Genomic DNA, 15,224 nt, shown 5'->3' with positions numbered 1-15,224 from the left:
GAGAAGTTCTTACTGACTCCAGTCATGGAGAACTCTGTGACGGGAGCCAAGGTGGAAGCATTGCCAGGCTGCCGTGACCGTTGGACAAACCGTTTCCGGTGAAGTTATACTGTGGGATCTGCGGCGAGTGTGGGGGTAGGTGGGCGCAGAAACCGTGGATCCAGCAGTGCTCTTCAGAGACTCTTGTCTAGTCTCCGTGCAGGTCAGACTCGACATGTTGATTCCAGAATTCACAGGTGCATTGTAAATGTGTGTCCAGTTATATTTTGGAAATGGTGGCTCCTTAGGGGCCACGTTTCTACTGGCAAAATTCGCAATAGTATTAGTTCTCACGTAATTTTTATATTTACAAAATGCAGCCTCATAGGCCACTTAAACTGTACTGCCAATGGATGGAATTCTAGAATTGTGAAAAGTTGTGCCATCGGAGTGTGGTGGTATTAAGTGGGTTAAAGATGTAGCGGGACCACAAAAAAGAAAGCAGCTAATAATACTTGGTACTGACGTTCATTGCCAGAGCAGGAAGTGTTTCCAGAATATACTGTGCCTGTGTTCTGTTCCTTGCTTGCCCAAATACTGCATGTGACCTTTCTGCAGCGGCAGTTGGCGGGGGCGTGTACCTGTGCTGTCTCCAGGTGATTACCACGTGGAAGTGTGTTGTGACCCTTCTCGGGGGAAGAAAGCACTCAACAGTTCTTTGCATCCATGGTTTGGAGACATAAGGAATATTCTAACCCTTTTTAAAAAAGGATTTTCTCATGTTTTTATTTAACATAAATAAAAAAATAACATATTCTCTTTTGTGGTATCATTTTACTGAGTAAAACTGAATTGAGACTTGGTTTCTGTGATAAAAGCATACGTATTCTATAAAGTTGGGTCAAAGAATATAAAGGAATTATATATTGAATACTTTGTAGAAATAAAAATCAACAGCAGCCCTGAGACTTGAACGGGTCTACCTGTGGACCTGAACACCTGGACTGGATACTAACTTTGGGCCTATAAGTACCTAAATGTGCTTGTAATGGGTTATATGCCAAGAAACCCACCATAAGTTGAAGATCCATTTAATACACCGAATTTACATAGCCTAGCCAGGCCTACTAAACGCGCCCACGACACTCCCGTCAGCCTCCAGGCGGGCAAAATGATCTCGCACAAAGCCTGCCTGATAACAAGGTGTTGACTGTCTCGTGTCACGTACTGAGGACTGACCTGAAAGTGATGGTCACAATGGCTGTCGGTGGATCCGTCTGCCCTTGTGAACGCTGGCTGCCTGGGGGCGGCGGCTCACCGCCCAGCATCCCAGAGGGCGTCCGACCGCACGTCGCTAGCCTGGGACAAGACCCACGTTCACATTCAAAATGCCAAGTACGATTTCAGCTGAATGTGTATCGCTTTTGCACTATTACAAAGTCAAAAAATTGTAAGTTGAGACTATCGGTATTTATTATGACAGCTAAATTTGTATAATCTCTGAAGTAGAAGTTCCAGAAGGCCTCTAATACCTGCACTGTTGTTCTGCTTTATAACAGAATGGTTTATTTGCATCGAGGTGGCTTTTTCCAATGTTCTCATGATCAACGATGCGAGAAATGCAGGTGCCTTACACTATGATTTTTATTAGCATGGGCACATCTTAGTAAGTACTTCTCTCCGATTATTACTTGTTAAATTATCCATGACTGCATTAATCGTTTAGTACGTTATTGGAAATGAATTTCTGATCTTCTAATTCTGCAAGATAGGGCTTGAGAAATTTCAATTAATGTCCAATATTAACTTCAGCGTCAAAATGTTGACCTAAATTATATCCGTGAAGCTACAGTGTAACTAGGAGGGTTCGGTGTAATAGACGCTTGTCACTCCTGGCCCACCTGGGGTGTGCAGGCCCGTCCACCTCCCTCCCTAAGGTGAAGACGCTTGCTTTCCTGGCCTGTCTTGCAGCTAAGGCAGGGGCCCAGCCCTGGTCTTCCCATGACCGGTGCCAACTCGGAGGCCATGCTCGCACTGGCCAGGGCAGGCACGGTGCTGGCCAGCCTGTGGGTCAGCGGGGGCAGAGACGTCATGTTGTAGTGGCGTGTGTTGTGGGGCCAGTTGTGTGGCAGGCAAGCTTCGGAGCAGTTTCGAGGTGTGGTCTGGCAGTGCTCTGCTCCGTTTGAACCTCCCAAGTGTGACTAGGGCCAGTCTGGAGATTCTTGTTTGCTGCCTGGTTGTGTTTTTGTGTGAATTCCTTTTCTTAAGCCAGAGTGTGTTCTCCCATTCGCAACTAAGAACACCTGACCGGTAAGTCGGTATCTGGAATTGCAAATGACAGATCTTAAAAGATGGACAAGATGGGACAGGATTGAGGAGGGCTCACTATGCTCAGTTAGTTGGTGAAAAACTGGTGAACCTAGTTATTTGGTGGCAAAACATTTTGCCCAACTGTTACTGTGCTTTGACCTAGAGGCCAGACTGGTCTTAAGGGAAGTAAGAGGGAAACCACAGAGTGTTCCCATGTCCTGGTCATTTTTTAGACAGCTGTGGCTTTGGTGCCAGACTGCGTGGGTTCAAACCCTGGTACTGCTTAACTGCTGTGTGACCAGGTGCCTTGGCTGAAAATGGAAATGATCACCGTACCTACTTGAGATTGTTAGGAAGATGAAGTAAATCATACGTGGGAAAAACAGATCCCGGGAGTGTTGAGTGCATGCAGGCTGCAAAGTCCTGCAGAAGAACGAGAAAGCCTGACCGAGGGGCTCCGGTTTGAAAGGCGAGCTCAGGAGAGGACCCGGCCTCGCTAAGGGAAGCCGCCTGTGCTGCGGCCTGCGTCTTGGTTGATGGGGAGTCTGAGTCCGAGCCCGCTGGTGTGAGGGACCCGCCATCGCTGAAGCTCAGCCAAGGGCCCCCGCAGCCTTAGCCGGAGTTCAGATCGGAGATTGTAGACTGCACCAGTGGAGTTACCGGGCGGCTTTCCCACTGGAAAGGATGGTTTTGAGCCGCCCGAGACCACAGCCTTACTTCTTCAGTACGGGGGAGGCGACTGGCCGGAACCCTGGACACCAGCTGCCACGAGACAGTGCTCAGCTGCAAGACCCTTTAGGTGAGGCCGTCGTGTTCACTCGGACTTGGCATGCTCAGCTGTCCCGGTCCTGTCCTGCCTTTGTACGCCCAGTCCCATGCTCAGGGCAGGGGACCCGGCCTTTCAGCTGTAGACGTGTGCCAAGTAGGGACACCTTTCACCCCCAAGATTCTGGGCTGGAATCAATAACTGGAAGATACCTGGACTCGTCTCTAGGTCAAGGGTGAACCTAGGGGAAGAACAATGGATGTTCTGGGGGGAGCCGGGGAGGTCAGCCGGTAGACACGGCATATGCCAGCATCGATTCCCGAACCCCTTTCTTTCTTCTGTGTCTCTTCAGAGGCTGGAAGGATGAATTAAATTCTTACCTGGAGCTAGGGACGGCCATGGGACCTTTCTGGCCAGTGAGCTGTAAATGGGAATGTCGTGCACATTTAGGTAGTTTCAGAAATGCCTTCTGCTAGCCATCTAGTCCAGGTGATGAGCCCACACGCCAGGACAGGGAGCGAGGAAAAGCCCGGTCACATCAGTGATAGGCAGCTTTCCAGCTTTTCTGCGCGGGAAGAACGGAGCTGCCGTATGGTTTCTCTTCTGCTTGAAGGTGAAGTCGTCTCTTGCCGGTACGTTCTGTTCCCACAATGAGCGTGATTTGTTTAAAAGCTGGGGCGGGGGGAGGGGGCGGTGTGGATTTTTTGGCAGATCATTAAAATCACCTACCAGTGTAAAGCCTTGCAGACTTCTCAGTTTGCTTTTCCTAGAAGCAAGCCCCACCTAAACCGAGGGAGAATTTAGTTCTTCGTTTTCTTTCAGCAAGCATTCTGTCCATCGCCGTGTGCAGGCATCGTACTTAGCCCTGGGAATGAAGAACTGAGTAAGGCAGTGGTCCATGCTTTCACAGAGCTCGTAGTTTATTTCAGGGAGAGACGCACACACACAAAAGCGAACACAGGGCAAGGCGAACCGTGCCGAGATCAGATCTGTCACTCGACTGAATTCTTCGGGGCTCGTGACATTGTTCTCTCTAGTCCCAGCATCTAGCACGTACCTGGTAAACAATAAATTGGCAGTAAATTTGCTGACTCTGAAGTCACAGATCACAGATGACTGAGCAGGTGTGTTAGGAGTGGTAACGTCTGATTTGTGCCGTTGGTCTTGAAGGAAGAGTAGGGATTTGCCAGCTGGAAACGAAGTTCAGAGGAGGGCTTTCCAGATGGAGCTGCAAGGGAGGGACAAGGAGGTCGTGGCACCGCCCCCGCCTGCCTGTCATGGCTGCCTTGCGGCCTTCTGCCCCTTCGGCTGGTAATGATTTGATCCCCAGCTCTATTAGCTAGTCCTCTCCCTTTTTTGTTTGTTTTTCGACAGACTTCTTACTTTAGATTTACAGAATTCTTGTGACTGTAGTACAGAGTTCCCTTTACACTCCTAATCTCTCCTATTACCTATCTTAACATTAGTATGGGACATTGTCACAATTAACGAACCCATATTGACAGGTCGTTATTATATTCTTCATAGGATATACGTTATTATATGTTACTAGCATATTACGTAGTTTATTCAGATTTCTTTAGTTTCCGCCTAAAATCCTTTTTCTGTGTTAGGGTCCCATTCAGGATCCTAGTCTTATCCTCTTAGGTTCCCCTTGGCCGTGGTAGTTACTCAGACTTTCCTTGTTTTTGATGACCGTGACAATTGACCACCGGTCAAGTATTTCGTAAAACTGTCATCAGTTGAGGTTTGTCTGATGTTTTTCTCTGGTGAGACTGGGGTCATTGGGGGTGGGGAGGAAGACCACAGAGTGTTGATGCCTTTTGCATTGCGTATCAAGATACATACCATGAACACGACTTACCACTACTGATGTGTATCTCAGTCACCTTGACCGGGTTACTGTCAGGTTTCCCACCCGAAACTACTCTTTGCTCCCTCGCCCGCACCCTACTCTGGAAGTCAGGAAGTCACCCCACGACCCGCTCTTAAGGAATGGGAGGCGTGTTCCACTTCCTTACGGTGGAGTAGCTACATAAATATTTGGAATTCTGCATGGAAGATTTGGCTGCTTTTCCACCATTTGTATACTTATTTTACCATTTATGTCAATATGAACTTACAGATATTTATTTTGTACTTGGGGTTTTAAACCAGTATTCATTTTTTGACTCAAATTCTTCCAGCTTTGGCTGTTGGAAGCTTTCTCAGTGGTCACTGATATCCCCAGTGGCCTTTGATATCCCCATCACTGCGGGGTGTTTTATTGTGTGTTTATAACACTTCCTTTACTTTCTGGGACAACAAGGTGCCCCAGCTTCAGCTCGCCCATTTTCTGCCTGAGTCCTAGAATTGGCCCCTTCTCCAAGGAGCTCTGGTTCCTTTTACTGGAGGATGGTATTAGGAACCAAGATCTGGGCATAGGTGTGCTCATGGCTGTTGGGGTGTCATTGCTTCTAGGCCCCCTCAGCTAACAGAGCAAGGAAATATATGTTATGGAATTACCCGTGTACATGTAGCCATCTGTATGTACATTAAGGTAAACGTGAATTTATACTGATGCCTCCCAAATCTGATCCCTTGCCCCATGGATCATTCTAGCCTCCTCCCCTTGCTTATGTGTAATCTCCTCCTCCCAACAGTGAGAAGCATGACTCCTGCCTTCTGCCATCCACTTAAACTTAATTGTTTCAATTCCAGTATACATTTATAGAACTTACAGAATTTTTAATGCAAAGCCTCATGGGAAAAGACTTTATCAACTAGAGTACCGTGCTTATGTACAGTTTATCTCACTTTCAGTCTTAAAGACTTCACTCGTTTCCGGTTACTTGGGTCAACACTTTATCCCCCCACCCTAACCTTCAGTATGGTGGTTTTTAGGTTTGTAACATGTTTAGATTTATCTGTCACAATACGCATTTCACCCTGGGATCTCCCAGTCTTCCAAGCGAGTTTTTAAAAATTTTATATACATTAAGATATACTTGGGCTCTAAAGTTTTAACAGGCTTTGACAACTGCTTTACTGTCTCAGTTCACCATTACTGTGTCATACAAAATGATTTCATTGTCCTAAAAAACATCCCTGTGCTGCACCTATTTTTTTTTAATGATTATTTATTTTGAAAGAGGGCACGAGTAGGGGGATGGGGAGAGAGAGCAGGAGAGAGAGAATCCCAAGCACAGCGGGCACTGTCAGCTCAGAGCCCAACTCAGGGCTCAAACTGACAAACTGAGATGATGACCTGAGCCGAAATCAAGAGTCTGAGCCACCCAGGCACCCCTGCACCTGCTCAAATCTCTCTCCTTTCCCATGCCTGGCAACTACACTCTTTACTGTCTTTTATTGCCTTTCCAGAATGTCACAGAATTGGAGTCGTACGGTCCGTATGTAGCCTTTTCGGACTGGCGTCCTTCCCTTAACGTTGTGCGTTTGAGATTCAAGCATTGCTTCATCTCTTTTTGTGGCTTAATAGTCGGTTTTCATCGGTGACTTAAGGTCTGGATGTTTTATCTATTCCCCTACTGCAGGACATCTTGGTCACTTCGAGGTTTTGGCATTTGTGAATCCAGTGCTATAGACATTTGTGTGCAGGTTCTTTGCGGACATAAGTGTGGATGTTAGTTGGGTAACTGTCTAGAAGTGTGATTGCTGGATCGTGTGGTAAGACTGTATGCCAAAGACTCTTCCGTATTTTCAAACTCTCCCTGGACCGGCTACTCTTCTGACGCAGAGCGACATTCTCAAATTTCTCCCTTCTTTAGGGGAAAAAAGTTAAACCCTTGAATTTTAACTCACTCTCCTCCCCAGTGCCCTGCCTCTTCTTTCACATTCCTGGCAAAGAATCACCAGCCCTCTGTGGCCACCTGCTGACTTTTGACACTTAAGGAGCAGGGATTGTAATGGACTACAGATCACACCTCTGCTGCCACCAGCCCTCCGTTAAAGATCCCTGTGAGCCGCCTCTAATGGGCGTCTATTCGGTTCTCTTTCTTGACCTTTTATGGCACTTGACACTGTTAACCACTCCCTTCTTGAGGGCTGTGACCGCTCTTCCTGTGGGTGTTTGCTTATCGCTCACCCTTCACCCCTGTCCCTGGGAGATTTTATCTGCTCTCCTGGCCTTTGGTTTCTGCTGTGACTAACACATGTCTTTATCTCAGCCAGTCATTACAAAACTTCAGACCTGCATCCAGCTGCCTATTAGACATCCCCCTCCCGCCTCAGACATGTTCGAGCTTCACTCACTTTCCCCCTTCCAAACCTCCTGCTGAGCTCTCTAATTTGGTGGGGGGAGAACATCACCTAAGTCAGAAACCTAGGAATCTTGATTGCTCCTTCTCCCTTAGAGCCCGAACCCGTCTGTAATTGAGACCTGGGGAGTCTGTTTCTTTCCCATCTTTCATGTTAACCAGGGGGAGGGCCTTGATTTCAGAGCCTCATATCTCTTGCCTGGAGTAGATGGTGGTCTCCTTGATCTGACCTTGACTCTTCTAATCTGCCAGAGTAATGCCTTTGCTGTTCAGGTTTACTTCCCGTGTCCAAGAGTATTTTGGTCTAGCCAAGCTCCGGCTCTGTAAACTGGTAAACTGGGGAGTTCTCCCCAGCCCTCGTGCTCGTTGTCACCCCAGCACACCTTCAGCGGATAGTCCCGCAGGTAGAAAGGTTGGCAAGATTTTCTTGGCTCACGTTCTTGCCTGTGCCTGGAGAATTGACCCTTTGCCTGTATTCCTGCAACGACTAGCTTGCACCTAGGGAACTGCTGCTCACGCAGGGCTTACTGTCAGCACGAGCCTTACAGCAGAAAACAACAGCCTCTGCTCCGCATCTCCCCTGCAGTAACTGCTTCTATCTGTTTTAGCTGGGTCCCTTCCGGTCGCTGCCTCCTTATTCCTAAATACATCCTCGTGAGGCTACTTCCACCAGCCGCCCTCCGCTGCTGCCATTGTCGGCCTTTCTCGTCCTAAGCACGTGTCTAAGAATAGAACTCAGTCTCCACCTTCTTAATTTCACTTTTCCACCCACTGCACCTTAAGGAGTAAATCCAGAAAAAGATGACATTGACTCAGGAAAACAGGAGACACGACACAGGAGAGAGGGAGTCTTGGTCCAGGAGGTGCTCAGAAGGCCCGGAGACTCCGGGATGTGGGAAGTGGGAAGATGAGGGCGCTCAGAGGGACGTCTCCAGGGGCAAGTGGACTGTGCTGACTCAGTTCCAGGGGAAACTGGGCTCCACCAATTCCAGGAAAAGTTGTATAATAACGCTAATCATGGTGTACCGCTGGCTCAGCCGAGAGCGATGTACAAGATATTGTAACAGCACAAATACTCGTTTCTGATTAGTTTATTAATGTTGCTTTCTGACTCACTTGAAAGGACAGATGGGGAGCGGGTGGGAAGGGGTGTTCAAAAGCTAACTCTTCTGTTTTCTAGGAAGTCAAGGGCTTGTTAAAATCTCTTTGTCTCTCCTACGTTGGATTCTTTGTCTTCGTTTTCTGGATTTTCTCTCTTTCTCTGGTGGATCTTATCCTTTGTGGTTCCCTGAGAAGACAGACCTAGGAGATACGTTTTTTGAGGCCTTGAATCTGAAAATATCTTGATTCTGTCATTGTATTTGATAATTTGACTAAATACAGAATTCCTGCATAAAACCCATTTTCCCTCAAAAATGTGCAGGTATCACTCACTACATTATCCTCTTTCTTCAGTGCAATTGAGAAAATGAATGTCATCCTTTATGAGCTGGGTCTCTTCTCTCTGGAGGGTTTTGTGAATGTGTCTTCATTCGTTACGCTGGGCGTTTGGGATGGACTTGTTCAATCTGGAAATTCATGTCCTTTGAATTCCTATTCTGGAAATTTTTCACCTAATATTTGATAACTTCCTCCCCTTCCATCATGACATCTTCCTTCATTGTATCTCTTCTGCAGCTTTTATTAGTCAACTTGTTCCACAATTTGTCTTTCTGTCTTTTCTCACTTATTTGCTGACCTCTCATCTAAGGCAATAAGCTACAGAAGTGGTTGAGGCCTGGACCAGAACCTTAAGAGTTTGGGTGTATCTGAATTATGGAGCTGCATGTGTTGTTTTAATTTTTAAAGCTGTACATCACAAAGCTATTTACAACTTTTGAAGAGGAATGAATTTAATAATGACATTTTATATAAATGCACATATACCGACAGTGTGGGACAGTTAACAGTTTCCTTCTAGAAGTATATTCCTCTTAGTACTCGGTTGTTACGATAGAGATTTTATTTGGGGCGCCTGGGTGGCTCAGTCAGTGAAGCGTCTGACTTCAGCTCAGGTCATGATCTCACACTGTGTGAGTTCGGGCCCCGCATTGGGCTCTGTGCTGACAGCTTAGAGCCTGGAGCTTGCTTTGGATTCTGTGTCTCCCTCTCTCCCTCTGCCCCTCCCTGCTCATGCTCTGTCTCTCTCTGTCTTAAAAATAAATAAAAACATTAAAAAAATTTTTTTAAATAGAGATTTTATTTGCTAAATCAAGAGAAACACATAGACCTTATTCTGCGAAATGTGATTTAGTAAGTTTCCTTTTTCACTTACCTGCTAGACATTCACAAAATAGATTTTAGTTTTTAAAGATAACCTAAAACTGTTTTTTTTTAAGTATGAGAAAGGGAAAGATTAGGGAAATATTTTGCATGTCAAATGTCATGGGTTCATACAACTGTGATAACAGAGAAAGTGTCATTACATGATTGTCCCTTTAAAAGTTCTATGGTTTGCAGATTATTTTTAAATGTACCAGTGACTTTTAAATTTGGAAACAGCTGGGTCTTTTTCTTTAGCAACCACCCTTTTTCCCTCCTCTGCACTATCAGGCGATATTAAAAATACCTCTTATTAAAGCCCTTGTATTATCTTCTTCCTGTGGCGCTTTTCTCCCATTGCTCAAGTGTCCCATCTATGCAGTGAACACACGATGTTTTCAAGTTTCTGGTAAGTGAAGCCACTGTCCCCGTGGATGGGTTTATGACAGAGCCTGTGGGCGGATCTGTGGCTTGCTGAAGCCAGAGCCTACGTGAGGGAAGGAAATAGGTCAACGGGAATGGGGTTGCTAAGAGAATTTTGTTACGGATTTGTCTTCGAAGAACAGAAGGAACAAATAGAATCAAAGTCTGATAATTTGGCAAACAGTCTCCAACTAGCAAGACACACTTTGCAGTTACTTGGAACACTGTTCTTAGGGCTGAGGTCGAGAACTGAGAAAATCACGTGGACACTGTATCATTTGGAAGCAAGCAGGCGAGTATGGACATGGGCACTTCGTGAGGGGCCGGCTGTACTGAGTCACTCTGACCTGAATTTTGCATAATTCTTCCCAAAATTTGGGTTGAGAAGCAAGTTCCTAGTCTCAGTTTTTATTTTAATTTTTCAAAATAATGTATACACGTAATTATAAAATGCACTAAGTGCTCAGAGGCTCATAACAAATCAGAACAGCCCTATGCCACATCAGTCTTGTTACCCAAAGGAAAATGCATTCAACTCTTATAACTGACATTTTATGGCATTTATCTATCTCAAACTCATTTGCTCATAAGCTATTTCTTGATTTATCATTTGTAGACATTTTTCTAGTGATTTCCTATTATGAGAGAGGAGGATTTAGCTTTTTTAACCCAACTCATTGGGTTTAAGAGCTGTCTTAAAGCTCATTTCTCCCTCCAGCTCTCGTTAAATATTTACGTCAAAATTCTGTGTTAAAGCAACAGTCACTGCAAACTAATTAGTGCATAAATATGATTCAAGCATTATCCAGGTGGTATATTATGGTTATTTTTTAATATAACCTTTGTGTTTTCTGGAGTTAATAATAACTGCCTAGTTTTAAAAAATTGTTTAGTGGATGTACCTATTTTAAGATTTTTCTAATTTCTCCATTGGTGTTTATCTGCCATTTAATACTTTTCCCCCCGGGTCAGGCGTATCAGTCTGTCAGATTCGTATTTTTCCTGGAGGCTTCTCCCCCAGAGTTCTCTGGCCTTTGCCCCAATTTGGACTGGTCCCTTCCCAGGCCTGCTGGACATTGCCATCTCGAGACTTCCCTTGGCTGTGTCTCATGTCGGGCCCTAACTTTTAGAGTCTTCTATCTTCTACATTCTTGCTTTAATAGAATACATCCCTGCCAGGCATTAATGTAATTGAAAATTGAGAGATGAGTGGAGTCACAGACAGTATTGGAAAGGGAGAAAGTTGACCCGTACGTTCTCATCAGCTCATTGTTGCTGCGAGAGGGAGGCAGTGATAGATCAGGCTGTCAGCAGAGGCTGCGTGTACCCTTGAGGTTGGCACCGGCCTTTACATCACGAGGAGAAGCAGAGGGCAAGGATCCTGCCTAGTTAGCTTGACACGGCAATTATCCGACTACATCTCTGGCTATTGTCTTCTTTTCCGAGTTAATGCGGTTACAGAGCTGAAATCTGGGAGTAGACGTTCTCCTTCCCGTAGCTATTTAGGCACGTTGAAAATACACCCCCAACCGCCCTCCCTCCCACCCCTGGGAGCATTCTGAGACTGTTTCTGGGATGGCCCAAAGGTTCCTTGCACAGAACAGTTGGGTCAGGGGGTGGACAGACGGGAGAAGGGTGCAGGGGGAGTATAGAAAAAGGCAGAAGGAGAACTTCTGTATTAGAAAGTAAGCTCAGAGCAACCTGGTTGACCAGTCAGCTTTCCTACTCTGCCTCATCTGGCATTTTTGTATCAAGTTGTGGGGAAAAGCGGTCACAGAGAGCACTGCTGAGGCTCAGTGGGAGGTGTGGAAAGGAAGGTTCTGGACAGAGAGTGGAGCTGGTCATAAAACTGCCTTCATTTCCTATAAATCAGTGGGAATCCTCAGCCATTTGCCAGCAAAATTCGCAGTTCCTCAGTGGCCAGTGACATTAGAGCCAAATGGAAGAGCAGTGTGTTCTGCAAGGTTAGGCCTCGCCGGCAAAGACAACAAAATCGAACAGTAGCTGTGTCCGATTCCTGGGGCTGCCATAGCAAATACCGCAACCGGGTGGCTTAAAACAACTTCTTTCTTTCTCAGTCCTGGAAGCTACAATTCTGAAATCAAGGTGTCAGTAGGGTGGTGCTCTCTCCGGAGGCCCTAAGGGAGGATCCTTGCCTCTTCCGAGCTTCTGGTGGTTGCTGGCCACCCCTGGCATTTTCTGACTTAGAGACTTAATTCCAAACGTCATCACATAGCATGCCGTCTCCAGTCATATGGGACTTAAGACTCACCTTACTCTCATATGACCTCATCTTGACTAATGGCATCTGCAAAGACACTTTCCAAATAGGGACACTTTCCAAATAGGACATAAATTTGGGGGGGGGGGGGGTGGGCACTCTTCAACGCAGTACAGTAGCTTAAATAAGAGCATGCTTTGCATCCAGGGACCCCTGAGGCTGATGGCTCTGTCATCCTCAGCTTGTGCCCTCCTCTTCGTGGTCTGCGAAGGCCACTTAAGTTCCATCCATCGTGTCTGCCTTCCGCCTGCGAGAAGGGGGTGGGGGACAAGAGGGGTCCACGAGGCACGTGCCCGCGGCCCTGCACACCGCGGCGCAGTACTTTGACTTCCACGGCGGCGGACGGAACTCTGACAAAGGCCCGGCAGCTGCGGAGGAGGCTGGGCCGTAGCCCTCTCTTACGACCGCCCCGCGTCCCGCTGACACTGGCACGTTCTCTCTCCAAGGACAAGAGGGTGAATGGAGGGGAGGCGGGCAGCCAGGCCGGCTTGGCTTCCCCTCAACGTGTACAGGGAATGGCCTCTTAAAGGAATCTCCAGAAGTTACCGTGCTTGTTCAGTGGCGCTCACAATGTCTTGATAGTATGTTCCCTTAAAAAGTGACCTATGTATGTGGGACTCAGAGGCGGGTGAAGAACTCCTCACCTGACTTTTTTTTTTTTTTTTTTTTTAATGGAATGCAGAGCTGCTGCATTACTTTAGAAGTTCAAGGGAAATTTTGATGCTTCGTGTCTACCCTTTTGCGAGGCGAAAACGGTCCCGGCCCCCCATATCCTGCCCAAGATCCCCCCCAGTCCGCAGCGGTCAGCCCCCCTTAACCTTCCTGCACCCAGGCCACAGAGTCTTCTTGTGTCTTCCAAGCGTGTCATCCAAATGCAGTCCCTTTCCTGCCCTTCCTGTGCAGGTTCGCGAAGCCTCCAAAGGTACGGAAGCAGGGTTTCTGCAACGACCCAAGTCCGGACGTTATCGGAGAAAACAAAAGGGGAGACCTTTTCTGGGGAAGACACGGCATTTGCTAACAATAAAACCTCTGGCCCCTAGAAGGTCTTCAAGAGGCCGGGAGGATTTTCTCACCTCCCACCCACCACGCATCCTCTTCCCTCGACTCCTGGTCTCCGAACCGCTTGGCATATTTGCCCGCTTGTTGGACCTGATCCGGCTGAGGTGAGCCAACCCCCTCCATCGACCGAGACCGCGTTCTTCTGCAGGTTCTCGCCACGCTCCCGTCTTCCCCTGGGCCTCAGTAGTGCGAGCAGTTGTCAGTGCCCCCCACCCCACCCCGTAAAGATTCATGCGCACCTTGTCAGGGGGACTTCTGGGAAGGAAGGGCAGGGCTTCTCAGCTCAAGTCCGGGACTTGGGGGCGGGCAGGTGCCTGGAGACGCAGCAAGAGGGGAGTAGGGTGCCCGCCAGTGTCCCCTTCCTCTGCCCGAGCTTACTTGTGGACATCTCTGTTTCATACATTCCTTGTCTTGGACCGAGCACATTCTGAATGGCAAGGCGTGGGCTTTGCTTGAGAGCTTCAAATCAAAGCCACCCTTTTTCTTGAGGAAATGAAAACGAATCATTTTCTCAGATCCTCTGCAGACTTCATGATGGACAGTCGCTGACAAAAGTCATCAGGCATCCGCCTCAGCAGTAAGGGCGGTGTATGATTTCCACACTCGGTGACGTCTCACCAACTGTATTATTTTTTTTTAGTGTTCACTTGTTTTGAGCGAGAGGAGGGGAGGGGCAGAGAGAGAGGGAGAGAGTCCCAAGCAGGCTCCACGCTGTCAGTGCAGAGCCTGACGCGGGGCTTATCTGAAACCATGAGATCACAACCTGAGCCTAAATCAAGAGTCATATGCTTAACTGACTGAACCACCCAGGCACCCCCCCCACCAACTGTAGTATTTTTGTAACAATAACCACACAGGAATAAAGGCCATGCTTTCCCTCCAAGCGATCAGATAGATGCATATTTTCTGACATAAATAAACCTTTCTCCTACATGTGCTCTTAGGTTTCCCACCAGGTCACCCACACAAGCCCACATTCTGAATACCAAGTCCCCTCCTACTTTGGGGCAAACCCAGAAGTTGTTTCCAAAGACTGAAGACATTGCCACCTGGGTGGTGCCATCAGACCCCCTGTGCTGTTTGATGGCCCTGAGTGAGCTTTCCTGGGTTGAAATATTTCCTCTTCCCGGGGTGTAAAGGGGAAGAAGCGGCCGAAGTAAGACGTTGAACTTCTTTATGAAGAAGTCGATTTGGAAATAGTAGGTGAGGAGGGAATGGGGTACAGCTTGCTTTTTTCGGTGTTAGAAAATGCCCTCTGTTTATCTGCACAGAATAACCATTTAAGCCCAACTGTAATTTGTTGACTGGAGCAGGTTGGAAAAAATATTCAGGGAAATTATATATTTTTATACCAGTTACCTGTTGATGAGGTATGTATTAAATTAAAAGTACTTATTAAAATTCTGTTAGGTCATATGATTAATAGTGTACCAGATGCCTTAAAATCATGTTGAAAATACGGGTACAAGTATGATTCTAAGATATGTAAACAATAGTGCCAGCAAACAGATGAAGGTATAATTCGCCCGAAAAACACATTGTGAGCTTTAGAGGAAAGATTTTTTTTTTCCCCTTTTTCTGGCTTTTAGAGCCGTATTAAAACAAAAACTTCCAAAGCGTGAACAACCTTACGGAAGCCACTGAGCACCCCCAACCACCCAAACCCTCAGATGTTCACCTGGCTCGTGCAGTCTTCCTCGACTCCTCTTCTCGGCCAGGGGTGGGCGAGACCTGTGGTTCCAAGCCCCCATCAGTTTCCAGTTGTCAGTCCAGCCAGCCAGAGAGGGGCCCTAAGCACCCTTCGACAGATGACCGAGTTGTGACGCCTGACACCCCTACTAGACAGCAT

Source organism: Panthera pardus, unplaced genomic scaffold (assembly GCF_024362965.1).
Source record: "Panthera pardus isolate Hobbes unplaced genomic scaffold, ASM2436296v1 HiC_scaffold_6, whole genome shotgun sequence".
Taxonomy (NCBI): domain Eukaryota; kingdom Metazoa; phylum Chordata; class Mammalia; order Carnivora; family Felidae; genus Panthera; species Panthera pardus.
The sequence above is the reverse complement of the archived record's forward strand: the minus strand, read 5'-3'. Positions refer to the sequence as shown.